We start from the raw sequence: 13,633 nt of genomic DNA, 5'->3' as shown, positions 1-13,633 counted from the left end.
TAGATAGATAGATAGATAGATAGATAGATAGATAGATAGATAGATAGATAGATAAGGTTTGAAGATAGATAGATAGATAGATAGATAGATAGATAGATAGATAGATAGATAGATAGATAGATAGATAGATAGATAGATAGATAGATAGATAAGGTTTGAAGATAGATAGATAGATAGATAGATAGATAGATAGATAGATAGATAGATAGATAGATAGATAGATAGATAGATAGATAGATAGATAGATAGATAGATAGATAGATAGATAGATAGGGTTTGAAGATAGATAGATAGATAGATAGATAGATAGATAGATAGATAGATAGATAGATAGATAGATAGATAGATAGATAGATAGATAGATAGATAGGGTTTGAAGATAGATAGATAGATAGATAGATAGATAGATAGATAGATAGATAGATAGATAGATAGATAGATAGATAGATAGATAGATAGATAGATAGATAGATAGATAGATAAGGTTTGAAGATAGATAGATAGATAGATAGATAGATAGATAGATAGATAGATAGATAGATAGATAGATAGATAGATAGATAGATAGATAGATAGATAGATAGATAAGGTTTGAAGATAGATAGATAGATAGATAGATAGATAGATAGATAGATAGATAGATAGATAGATAGATAGATAGATAGATAGATAAGGTTTGAAGATAGATAGATAGATAGATAGATAGATAGATAGATAGATAGATAGATAGATAGATAGATAGATAGATAAGGTTTGAAGATAGATAGATAGATAGATAGATAGATAGATAGATAGATAGATAGATAGATAGATAGATAGATAGATAGATAGATAGATAGATAGATAGATAGATAAGGTTTGAAGATAGATAGATAGATAGATAGATAGATAGATAGATAGATAGATAGATGATAGATAGATAGATAGATAGATAGATAGATAGATAGATAGATAGATAGATAGATAGATAGATAGATAGATAGATAGATAGGGTTTGAAGATAGATAGATAGATAGATAGATAGATAGATAGATAGATAGATAGATAGATAGATAGATAGATAGATAGATAGATAGATAGATAAGGTTTGAAGATAGATATATAGATAGATTAGTTATTAGTTAGAAAGAACATAGATAGCTTAAAGCTTAATTGAGTATCAATGGCTTCTAGCAGTTTACCTTAAACATAGTTCAAACAGACATGGACTTTTGGTCAATGAAAGTCTATGGGGACTTTTTATGATTTTTAATATTAATTTTTAAGAAAACCATAACTCAAAACAGTCTGAAAAGATATAGCACACTAAGTCTGAACAGTATGAAGATCTGACCCGAGTTTGGAGTATGTAGCTTGAACGGTCTAGGAGGAGTTAGTGTCTAAATATTTTCCGCTCAGAAAAATAAGAAGAAGAAGAATAACTAGATAAAAAGTTTGTTAGCAAACTTTAAGTTGGCTTGAGAAAGCCTAGCCAGTAAGTTTTAAGTAGTTTTAAAAGCTTTTAGTTTAAATAAAGTTTAAAGGTTTTCAGTTTGAAATAGTTTTAGTTTGATTAATAAAGTTTGAAGATAGATAGGCTAGATAGATATAAATAGTTTGAAAATAGATTGATTTATATATATAAATAGTTAGAATATATAAATAGTTTGAATGTGAATAGATGCTAAGGTGTTGCTATGCGGTTGCTAAGGTACCCACGGTGGTTGCTAAGGTGTTGCTATGCGGTTGCTAGCATTATTTAAGCAAGACTAGCAAGTCGTTAACATGATTTTAAAATGACTAGCAAGTAGCTAGCATGATTCTAGCATGACTAGCAAGTCGCTAGCATGATTTTAGCAAGACTAGCAAGTCGCTAGCATTATTTAAGCAAGACTAGCAAGTCGCTAACATGATTTTTAGCATGACTAGCAAGTCGCTAGCATGATTTTACCATGACTAACAAGTCGCTAGCATGATTTTAGCATGACTAGCAAGTCGCTAGCATGATTTTACCATGACTAGCAAGTCGCTAGCATGATTTTAGCACGACTAGCAAGTCGCTAGCATTATTTTAGCATTATTTTAGCATGACTAGCAAAGTCGCTAGCATGATTCTAGCATGACTAACAAGTCACTAGCATGATTTTAGCAAGACTAGCAAGTCGCTAGCATGATTTTAAACATGACTAGCAAGTCGCTAGCCTGATTTTAGCATGACTAGCAAGTCGATAGCATGATTTTAGCATGATTAGCAAGTCGCTAGCATGATTTTAGCACGACTAGCAAGTCGCTAGCATGATTTTAGCATGACTACCAAGTCGCTAGCATGATTTAAGCATTATTTTAGCATGACTAGCAAAGTCGCTAGCATGATTCTAGCATGACTAGCAAGTCGCTAGCATGATTCTAGCATGACTAGCAAGTCGCTAGCATGATTTTAGCATGACTAGCAAGTCGCTAGCATGATTTTAGCAAGACTAGCAAGTCGCTAGCATGATTTTAAACATGACTAGCAAGTCGCTAGCCTGATTTTAGCATGACTAGCAAGTCGCTAGCATGATTTTAGCATGACTATCAAGTCGCTAGCATGATTGTATCATTATTTTAGCATGACTAGCAAGTCACTAGCATGATTTTAGCATTATTTTAACATGACTAGCAAGTCGCTAGCATGATTTTAGCACGACTAGCAAGTCTCTAGCATGATTTTAGCACGACTAGCAAGTCGCTAGCATGATTTTAGCATGACTAGCAAGTCGCTGGCATTATTTTAGCATGACTAGCAAGTCGCTAGCATGATTCTAGCATGACTAGCAAAGTCGCTAGCATGATTTTAGCAAGACTAGCAAGTCGCTAGCATGATTTTAAACATGACTAGCAAGTCGCTAGCCTGATTTTAGCATGACTACCAAGTCGTTAGCATGATTTTAGCATGACTAGCAAGTCGCTAGCATGATTTTAGCAAGACTAGCAAGTCGCTAGCATGATTTTAGCATGACTACAAAGTCGCTAGCATGATTTTAGCATTATTTTAGCATGACTAGCAAAGTCGCTAGCATGATTCTAGCATGACTAGCAAGTCGCTAGCATGATTTTAGCATGACTAGCAAGTCGCTAGCCTGATTTTAGCATGACTAGCAAGTCGCTAGCATGATTTTAACATGACTACCAAGTCGTTAGCATGATTTTAGCATGACTAGCAAGTCGCTAGCATGATTTTAGCATTATTTTAGCATGACTAGCAAGTCGCTAGCATGATTTTAGCATGACTAGCAAGTCGCTAGCATGATTTTAGCATGACTAGCAAGTCGCTAGCATGATTTTAGCACGACTAGCAAGTCACTAGCATGATTTTAGCATGACTAGCAAGTCGCTAGCATTATTTTAGCATGACTAGCAAGTCGCTAGCATGATTTTAGCAAGACTAGCAAGTCGCTAGCTTTATTTAAGCAAGACTAGCAAGTCGCTAACATGATTTTTAGCATGACTAGCAAGTCGCTAGCATGATTTTACCATGACTAACAAGTCGCTAGCATGATTCTAGCATGACTAGCAAGTCGCTAGCATGATTTTAGCAAGACTAGCAAGTCGCTAGCATGATTTTAAACATGACTAGCAAGTCGCTAGCCTGATTTTAGCATGACTAGCAAGTCGTTAGCATGATTTTAGCATGACTAGCAAGTCGCTAGCATGATTTTAGCACGACTAGCAAGTCGCTAGCATGATTTTAGCATGACTAGCAAGTCGCTAGCATGATTTTAGCATTATTTTAGCATGACTAGCAAAGTCGCTAGCATAATTCTAGCATGACTAGCAAGTCGCTAGCATGATTTTAGCATGACTAGCAAGTCGCTAGCATGATTTTAGCAAGACTAGCAAGTCGCTAACATGATTTTAAACATGACTAGCAAGTCGCTAGCCTGATTTTAGCATGACTAGCAAGTCGCTAGCATGGTTTTAGCTAGACTAGCAAGTCTCTAGCATGATTTTTAACATGACTAGCAAATCGCTAACATGATTTTAGCATGACTAGTAAGATAGATAGATAGATAGATAGATAGATAGATAGATAGATAGATAGATAGATAGATAGATAGATAAGGTTTGAAGATAGATATATAGATAGATTAGTTATTAGTTAGAAAGAACATAGATAGCTTAAAGCTTAATTGAGTATCAATGGCTTCTAGCAGTTTACATTAAACATAGTTCAAACAGACATGGACTTTTGGTCAATGAAAGTCTATGGGGACTTTTTATGATTTTTAATATTAATTTTTAAGAAAACCATAACTCAAAACAGTCTGAAAAGATATAGCACACTAAGTCTGAACAGTATGAAGATCTGACCCGAGTTTGGAGTATGTAGCTTGAACGGTCTAGGAGGAGTTAGTGTCTAAATATTTTCCGCTCAGAAAAATAAGAAGAAGAAGAATAACTAGATAAAAAGTTTGTTAGCAAACTTTAAGTTGGCTTGAGAAAGCCTAGCCAGTAAGTTTTAAGTAGTTTTAAAAGCTTTTAGTTTAAATAAAGTTTAAAGGTTTTCAGTTTGAAATAGTTTTAGTTTGATTAATAAAGTTTGAAGATAGATAGGCTAGATAGATATAAATAGTTTGAAAATAGATTGATTTATATATATAAATAGTTAGAATATATAAATAGTTTGAATGTGAATAGATGCTAAGGTGTTGCTATGCGGTTGCTAAGGTACCCACGGTGGTTGCTAAGGTGTTGCTATGCGGTTGCTAGCATTATTTAAGCAAGACTAGCAAGTCGTTAACATGATTTTAAAATGACTAGCAAGTAGCTAGCATGATTCTAGCATGACTAGCAAGTCGCTAGCATGATTTTAGCAAGACTAGCAAGTCGCTAGCATTATTTAAGCAAGACTAGCAAGTCGCTAACATGATTTTTAGCATGACTAGCAAGTCGCTAGCATGATTTTACCATGACTAACAAGTCGCTAGCATGATTTTAGCATGACTAGCAAGTCGCTAGCATGATTTTACCATGACTAGCAAGTCGCTAGCATGATTTTAGCACGACTAGCAAGTCGCTAGCATTATTTTAGCATTATTTTAGCATGACTAGCAAAGTCGCTAGCATGATTCTAGCATGACTAACAAGTCACTAGCATGATTTTAGCAAGACTAGCAAGTCGCTAGCATGATTTTAAACATGACTAGCAAGTCGCTAGCCTGATTTTAGCATGACTAGCAAGTCGCTAGCATGATTTTAGCATGATTAGCAAGTCGCTAGCATGATTTTAGCACGACTAGCAAGTCGCTAGCATGATTTTAGCATGACTACCAAGTCGCTAGCATGATTTAAGCATTATTTTAGCATGACTAGCAAAGTCGCTAGCATGATTCTAGCATGACTAGCAAGTCGCTAGCATGATTCTAGCATGACTAGCAAGTCGCTAGCATGATTTTAGCATGACTAGCAAGTCGCTAGCATGATTTTAGCAAGACTAGCAAGTCGCTAGCATGATTTTAAACATGACTAGCAAGTCGCTAGCCTGATTTTAGCATGACTAGCAAGTCGCTAGCATGATTTGAGCATGACTATCAAGTCGCTAGCATGATTTTATCATTATTTTAGCATGACTAGCAAGTCACTAGCATGATTTTAGCATTATTTTAACATGACTAGCAAGTCGCTAGCATGATTTTAGCACGACTAGCAAGTCTCTAGCATGATTTTAGCACGACTAGCAAGTCGCTAGCATGATTTTAGCATGACTAGCAAGTCGCTGGCATTATTTTAGCATGACTAGCAAGTCGCTAGCATGATTCTAGCATGACTAGCAAAGTCGCTAGCATGATTTTAGCAAGACTAGCAAGTCGCTAGCATGATTTTAAACATGACTAGCAAGTCGCTAGCCTGATTTTAGCATGACTACCAAGTCGTTAGCATGATTTTAGCATGACTAGCAAGTCGCTAGCATGATTTTAGCAAGACTAGCAAGTCGCTAGCATGATTTTAGCATGACTACAAAGTCGCTAGCATGATTTTAGCATTATTTTAGCATGACTAGCAAAGTCGCTAGCATGATTCTAGCATGACTAGCAAGTCGCTAGCATGATTTTAGCATGACTAGCAAGTCGCTAGCCTGATTTTAGCATGACTAGCAAGTCGCTAGCATGATTTTAACATGACTACCAAGTCGTTAGCATGATTTTAGCATGACTAGCAAGTCGCTAGCATGATTTTAGCATTATTTTAGCATGACTAGCAAGTCGCTAGCATGATTTTAGCATGACTAGCAAGTCGCTAGCATGATTTTAGCATGACTAGCAAGTCGCTAGCATGATTTTAGCACGACTAGCAAGTCACTAGCATGATTTTAGCATGACTAGCAAGTCGCTAGCATTATTTTAGCATGACTAGCAAGTCGCTAGCATGATTTTAGCAAGACTAGCAAGTCGCTAGCTTTATTTAAGCAAGACTAGCAAGTCGCTAACATGATTTTTAGCATGACTAGCAAGTCGCTAGCATGATTTTACCATGACTAACAAGTCGCTAGCATGATTCTAGCATGACTAGCAAGTCGCTAGCATGATTTTAGCAGGACTAGCAAGTCGCTAGCATGATTTTAAACATGACTAGCAAGTCGCTAGCCTGATTTTAGCATGACTAGCAAGTCGTTAGCATGATTTTAGCATGACTAGCAAGTCGCTAGCATGATTTTAGCACGACTAGCAAGTCGCTAGCATGATTTTAGCATGACTAGCAAGTCGCTAGCATGATTTTAGCATTATTTTAGCATGACTAGCAAAGTCGCTAGCATAATTCTAGCATGACTAGCAAGTCGCTAGCATGATTTTAGCATGACTAGCAAGTCGCTAGCATGATTTTAGCATGACTAGCAAGTCGCTAGCATGATTTTAGCATGACTAGCAAGTCGCTAGCATGATTTTAGCACGACTAGCAAGTCACTAGCATGATTTTAGCATGACTAGCAAGTCGCTAGCATTATTTTAGCATGACTAGCAAGTCGCTAGCATGATTTTAGCAAGACTAGCAAGTCGCTAGCTTTATTTAAGCAAGACTAGCAAGTCGCTAACATGATTTTTAGCATGACTAGCAAGTCGCTAGCATGATTTTACCATGACTAACAAGTCGCTAGCATGATTCTAGCATGACTAGCAAGTCGCTAGCATGATTTTAGCAAGACTAGCAAGTCGCTAGCATGATTTTAAACATGACTAGCAAGTCGCTAGCCTGATTTTAGCATGACTAGCAAGTCGTTAGCATGATTTTAGCATGACTAGCAAGTCGCTAGCATGATTTTAGCACGACTAGCAAGTCGCTAGCATGATTTTAGCATGACTAGCAAGTCGCTAGCATGATTTTAGCATTATTTTAGCATGACTAGCAAAGTCGCTAGCATAATTCTAGCATGACTAGCAAGTCGCTAGCATGATTTTAGCATGACTAGCAAGTCGCTAGCATGATTTTAGCAAGACTAGCAAGTCGCTAACATGATTTTAAACATGACTAGCAAGTCGCTAGCCTGATTTTAGCATGACTAGCAAGTCGCTAGCATGGTTTTAGCTAGACTAGCAAGTCTCTAGCATGATTTTTAACATGACTAGCAAATCGCTAACATGATTTTAGCATGACTAGTAAGATAGATAGATAGATAGATAGATAGATAGATAGATAGATAGATAGATAGATAGATAGATAGATAGATAGATAGATAGATAGATAGATAGGTAAGGTTTGAAGATAGATATATAGATAGATTAGTTATTAGTTAGAAAGAACATAGATAGCTTAAAGCTTAATTGAGTATCAATGGCTTCTAGCAGTTTACATTAAACATAGTTCAAACAGACATGGACTTTTGGTCAATGAAAGTCTATGGGGACTTTTTATGATTTTTAATATTAATTTTTAAGAAAACCATAACTCAAAACAGTCTGAAAAGATATAGCACACTAAGTCTGAACAGTATGAAGATCTGACCCGAGTTTGGAGTATGTAGCTTGAACGGTCTAGGAGGAGTAAGGGAAGTTAGGTGGTTCGTGTCACTTTTCCAATTCAAATAAGTTGCCATTGGACGCATAGTCGGTACGTGGGCTCGCATGCACTTCGTGGACGCCACGAGCTGCTTATTTGGATGGTGAGTGGGACTTTTTCCCTAAACACGGATTTGGTTGCCTAAACAGTCATAGGCACTTTATGGACACCTCCAGGGGCGCCAAAGCACTGCGTGGCCACGAAGAGCCTATGGGGTCCCCTGACCACCTACTCTTCCTCAGTGCCACGGAACGCCTATTTTGGCCCCTAACCACCTAGTCTTGACAATTGTCTTCCTCAGTGCCACGGAATGCCTATTTTGGCCCCTAACCACCTAAACTTGGCCGTAGTCTTCCTCAGTGCCACGGAACGCCTATTTTGGCCCCTAACCACCTATATTTGACAATTGTCTTCCTCAGTGCCACAGAATGCCTATTTTGGCCCCTAACCACCTAAACTCGCTCGTAGTCTTCCTCAGTGCCACGGAACGCCTATTTTGGCCCCTAACCACCTAAACTTGACGATTGTCTTCCTCAGTGCCACGGAATGCCTATTTTGGCCCCTAACCACCTAAACTTGACCGTAGTCTTCCTCAGTGCCACGGAACGCCTATTTTGGCCCCTAACCACCTAAACTTGGCGATTGTCTTCCTCAGTGCCGCGGAACGCCTATTTCGCCCCCTAACCACCTAAACTTGACCATAGTCTTCCTCAGTGCCACATAAGGCCTATTTTGACGCCTGACCACCTAAACTTGACCATAGTCTTCCTCAGTACCACGAAATGCCTATTTTGACGCCTAACCACCTAAACTTGACCATAGTCTTTCTCAGTGCCACAGAATGCCTATTTTTACCCATTGCATAAGTTCCAAGTGGGATGTTGGGAAAACAGGGGTTAAAAGGTCATAGGACCTCACAATTTGGTACAGATGTAGTCTAGGGACCCCCGACTTGGGGGCCAGAGTTTCAGAATTCTAGGTCCATTCTAAGCATGTGTTTCTGCAGTTCAGCGGGACAGAAAGGTCCGATCGCCCTGAAATCGGCACACGGGTCACGCAGCGCCCCCCCCAGGGTGGCTTCCAGAGTTCCGTGTCTGTATCTGCCCGATTGGCTGAATCCCATCCCCCGCGACCACGAACCACCTATGAAATTTCCATTGAATAAGTTGCAAGTGGGACGTTGCGTATACAGGGGTCAAAAGGTCACAGGACCTCACAATTTGGTACGGCAGCAGCCTAGGGGCCCCTGACTTGGGGGCCAGAGTTTCAGAATTCTAGGTCACTTCTAAGCATGTGTTTCTGCAGTTCGGCGGGACAGAAAGGTCCGATCGCCCCGAAATCGGTACACGGGTCACGCCGCACCCCCCCGGGGCGGCTTCCGGAGTTCCGTGTCTGTATCTGTCCGATTGGCTGAATCCCATCCCCCGCGACCACGAACCACCTATGAAATTTCCATTGAATAAGTTGCAAGTGGGACGTTGTGTATACAGGGGTCAAAAGGTCACAGGACCTCACAATTTGGTACGGCAGTAGCCTAGGGGCCCCTGACTTGGGGGCCAGAGTTTCAGAATTCTAGGTCACTTCTAAGCATGTGTTTCTGCAGTTCAGCGGGACAGAAAGGTCCGATCGCCCTGAAATCGGCACACGGGTCACGCCGCGCCCCCCCAGGGCGGCTTCCGGAGTTCCGTGTCTGTATCTGCCCGATTGGCTGAATCCCATCCCCTGCGACCACGAACCACCTATGAAATTTCCATTGAATAAGTTGCAAGTGGGACGTTGTGTATACAGGGGTCAAAAGGTCACAGGACATCAAAAATTTGTACGGTGGTACCTTAGGGGCCCCCGACTCCGGGGACAGAGTTTCAGAGTTCTAGATCCCTTCTAAGCATGTGATTCGGCGGTTCAAAAAACTTTTCACATCACCAAAGTTCATTCAAGAGGCTCTTAAAAGATATGTGTAGAAGGAGGCCTGTGTGAGTGATTTTATGCCAAAGATGCAAAAACTACTTTACGTTCAGGGTAGATACTTGTATGCTCTATATGGTGTTCGGGGAGCCCTATGCTACCAGGACGTGAAGTTTGGGGCCCCTAGGAACCCCCGGAGCTGGACGGGGGCCGCTGACACGTGTAACTTATCCCATTCATTTTGTAGGTGTTTAGCGGGCAGCAAGACAAAAAGGTCCGATCGCCCCAAAATCGGCACACGGGTCACGCCGCGGCCCTCTGGGACGGTGCCTGGAGTTCCGTGTCCGTATCTGCCCGATTGGCCGAAACCCATCCCCCGCGACCGCGAACCACCTATGAAATTTCCATTGAATAAGTTGCAAGTGGGACGTTGGGTATACAAGGGTCAAAAGGTCACAGGACCTCACAATTTGGTACGGCAGTAGCCTAGGGGCCCCTGACTTGGGGGCCAGAGTTTCAGAATTCTAGGTCACTTCTAAGCATGTGTTTCTGCAGTTCGGCGGGACAGACAGGTCCGATCGCTCCGAAATCGGCACACGGGTGTCGCCGCGCCCCCCCGGGGCGGCTTCCGGAGTTCCGTGTCTGTTTCTGCCCGATTGGCTGAATCCATCCCCCGCGACCACGAACCACCTATGAAATTTCCATTGAATAAGTTGCAAGTGGGACGTTGTGTATTCAGAGGTCAAAAGGTCACAGGACATCAAAAATTGGTACGGTGGTAGCATCGGGCCCCCCGACTCCGGGGACAGAGTTTCAGAGTTCTAGATCCCTTCTAAGCATGTGATTTGGCAGTTCAAAAAACTTTTCACATCACCAAAGTTCATTCAAGAGGCTCTTAAAAGATATGTGTAGAAGGAGGCCTGTGTGAGTGATTTTATGCCAAAGATGCAAAAACTACTTTACGTTCAGGGTAGATACTTGTATGCTCTATATGGTGTTCGGGGAGCCCTATGCTACCAGGACATGAAGTTTGGGGCCCCTAGGAACCCCCGGAGCTGGACGGGGGCCACTGACACGTGTAACTTATCCCATTCATTTTGTAGGTGTTTAGCGGGCAGCAGGACAAAAAGGTCCGATCGCCCCAAAATCGGCACACGGGTCACGCCGCGGCGCTCTGGGCCGGTGCCCGGAGTTCCGTGTCCGTATCTGCCCGATTGGCCGAAACCCATCCCCCGCGACCACGAACCACCTATAAAATTTCCATTGAATAAGTTGCAAGTGGGACGTTGTGTATACAGGGGTCAAAAGGTCACAGGACCTCACAATTTGGTACGGCAGCAGCCTAGGGGCCCCTGACTTGGGGGCCAGAGTTTCAGAATTCTAGTTCACTTCTAAGCATGTGTTTCTGCAGTTCGGCCAGACAGAAAGGTCCGATCGCCCCGAAATCGGCACACGGGTCACGCCGCGCCCCCCCGGGGCGGATTCCGGAGTTCCGTGTCTGTATCTGCCCGATTGGCTGAAACCCATCCCCCGCGACCACGAACCACCTATGAAATTTCCATTGAATAAGTTGCAAGTGGGACGTTGTGTATACAGGGGTCAAAAGGTCACAGGACATCAAAAATTGGTACAGTGGTAGCCTAGGGGCCCCCGATTCCGGGAACAGAGTTTCAGAGTTCTAGATCCCTTCTAAGCATGTGATTCAGCAGTTCAAAAAACTTTTCACATCACCAAAGTTCATTCAAGAGGGTCTTAAAAGATACGTGTAGAAGGAGGCCTGTGTGAGCGATTTTATGCCAAAGATGAAAAAATTACTTTACGTTAAAGGTAGATACTTGTGTGCTCTATATGGTGTTCGGGGAGCCCTATGCTACCAGGACGTGAAGTTTGGGGCCCCTAAGAACCCCCGGAGCTGGACGGGGGCCACTGACACGTGTAACTTATCCCATTCATTTGATAGGTTTTTTGCGGGCAGCAGGACACAAGGGTCCGTATCTCGGGCCCCAGGACGAGCAGCAGCTCATGGCCGGTGTCGTCGGTTAGGTCTCCCGTGGATCTAACAGGGCCCCGAGTTTGGTGCGGTTCGGCCTTGATTTGGCCGAGTGGTGGCCGGTCAAAGTTTTGGAATTTGGGGTTTTGGGGGGCTCTATCTCCGGGCCCCGGGTGAATAGGGACTCCTGGCCTGCGTCGTCGGACAGGGTCCGGCGAGGGCTATCGATAGAGCCCAGTTGTGAGCCTCTAGGCCTCTTCCTTCAATTTGGCCCCTGAAAATATGGGGGTCCGTATCTCTGACCCCCAGGGTCGTAGGACCTTGGGGCCTGTGTCATTGGTTAGGTCTCTGGCGGGTCTAATTTAGCCCCAAGTTTGGTGCAGTTTGGCCTTGGCTCGGCCGAGTTATAGCCGGTAACAATTTCAGAGTTTTGGGCTTTGGGGGGCTCTATCTCCGGCCACCGGGGGAGTAGGGACCTGGTGCTTGCGTTGTCGGAGAGGGCCCTGGGAGTGCTATTGATTGAGACCAGTTCAGAGCCTCTAGGCCTCTTCCTTCAATTTGGCCCCTGAAAATATGGGGGTCCGTATCTCTGACCCCCAGGGTCGTAGGACCTTGGGGCCTGTGTCATTGGTTAGGTCTCTGGCCGGTCTAATTTAGCCCCAAGTTTGGTGCGGTTTGGCCTTGGCTCGGCCGAGTTATAGCCGGTAACAATTTCAGAGTTTTGGGCTTTGGGGGGCTCTATCTCCGGCCACCGGGGGAGTAGGGACCTGGTGCTTGCGTCGTCGGAGAGGGCCCTGGGAGTGCTATTGATTGAGACCAGTTCAGAGCCTCTAGGCCTCTTCCTTCAATTTGGCCCTTGAAAATATGGGGGTCCGTATCTCTGGCCCCCGGAGGCGTAGGGACTCGGGGCCAGTGTCATCGGTTAAGTCTCTGGCGGGTGTAATTTGGCCCCAAGTTCGGTGTGGTTTGGCCGAGTTGTAGCCGGGTCGAAAACACTGCTTCCTGAGTTCAGCTTTAGAATCTTAAATAGAAGGCTTTTAATGCATTGTCCATGGAAAGCCTATGGAGGTCCCGTCAAATAAGTTACACATGGGCGTTCACCATATGTGGTGAAATTAACGAAAATCCACCGTCAGAAAGTGACAGCTGTATGCACATTTTTATGCAAATTCAGTCATTATATATGCTGTAATGTACATACAACTGCTGGTTAGTGTCCCCTGAGCACTGTACTGTAGAAATGTGTCCATAAAACCACTGTAGTTATGAAATATGACCATTTACAGTATTGTCCACGGAACGCCTATGGAGGCCCATTCAAATAAGTTACCAGTGGGCGTTCACCATATGTGGTGAAATTAACGAAAATCCACCATCAGAAAGTGACAGCTGTAACTTATTTGACAGGGCCTGCATAGGCGTTTTGTGGACAGTGCATTTTTATGCAAATTAAGTCATTATAGATGCTGTAATGTACATAGAACTGGTGGTTAGTGTCCCCTGAGCACTGTACTGTAGAAATGTGTCCATAAAACCACTGTAGTTATGAAATACAGATCTGGCCATTTAAAATGCGCGCGGGAAGTAAAGTGGTCTCGCGTGACGCCGGTGTATTCCAAGGGAACACGGAAAATACAATGACATAGGAAAGACATGATCAGTAGGGGGCAGTCATGTAACGCACTGGACTGGAGCGGCAGCAAACATCGCTCTAAGCCCGAATGACTC

The sequence above is a fragment of the Garra rufa genome, chromosome 7 (genome assembly GCF_049309525.1).
Source record: "Garra rufa chromosome 7, GarRuf1.0, whole genome shotgun sequence".
Taxonomy (NCBI): domain Eukaryota; kingdom Metazoa; phylum Chordata; class Actinopteri; order Cypriniformes; family Cyprinidae; genus Garra; species Garra rufa.
Note: the sequence above shows the minus strand (reverse complement) of the source record.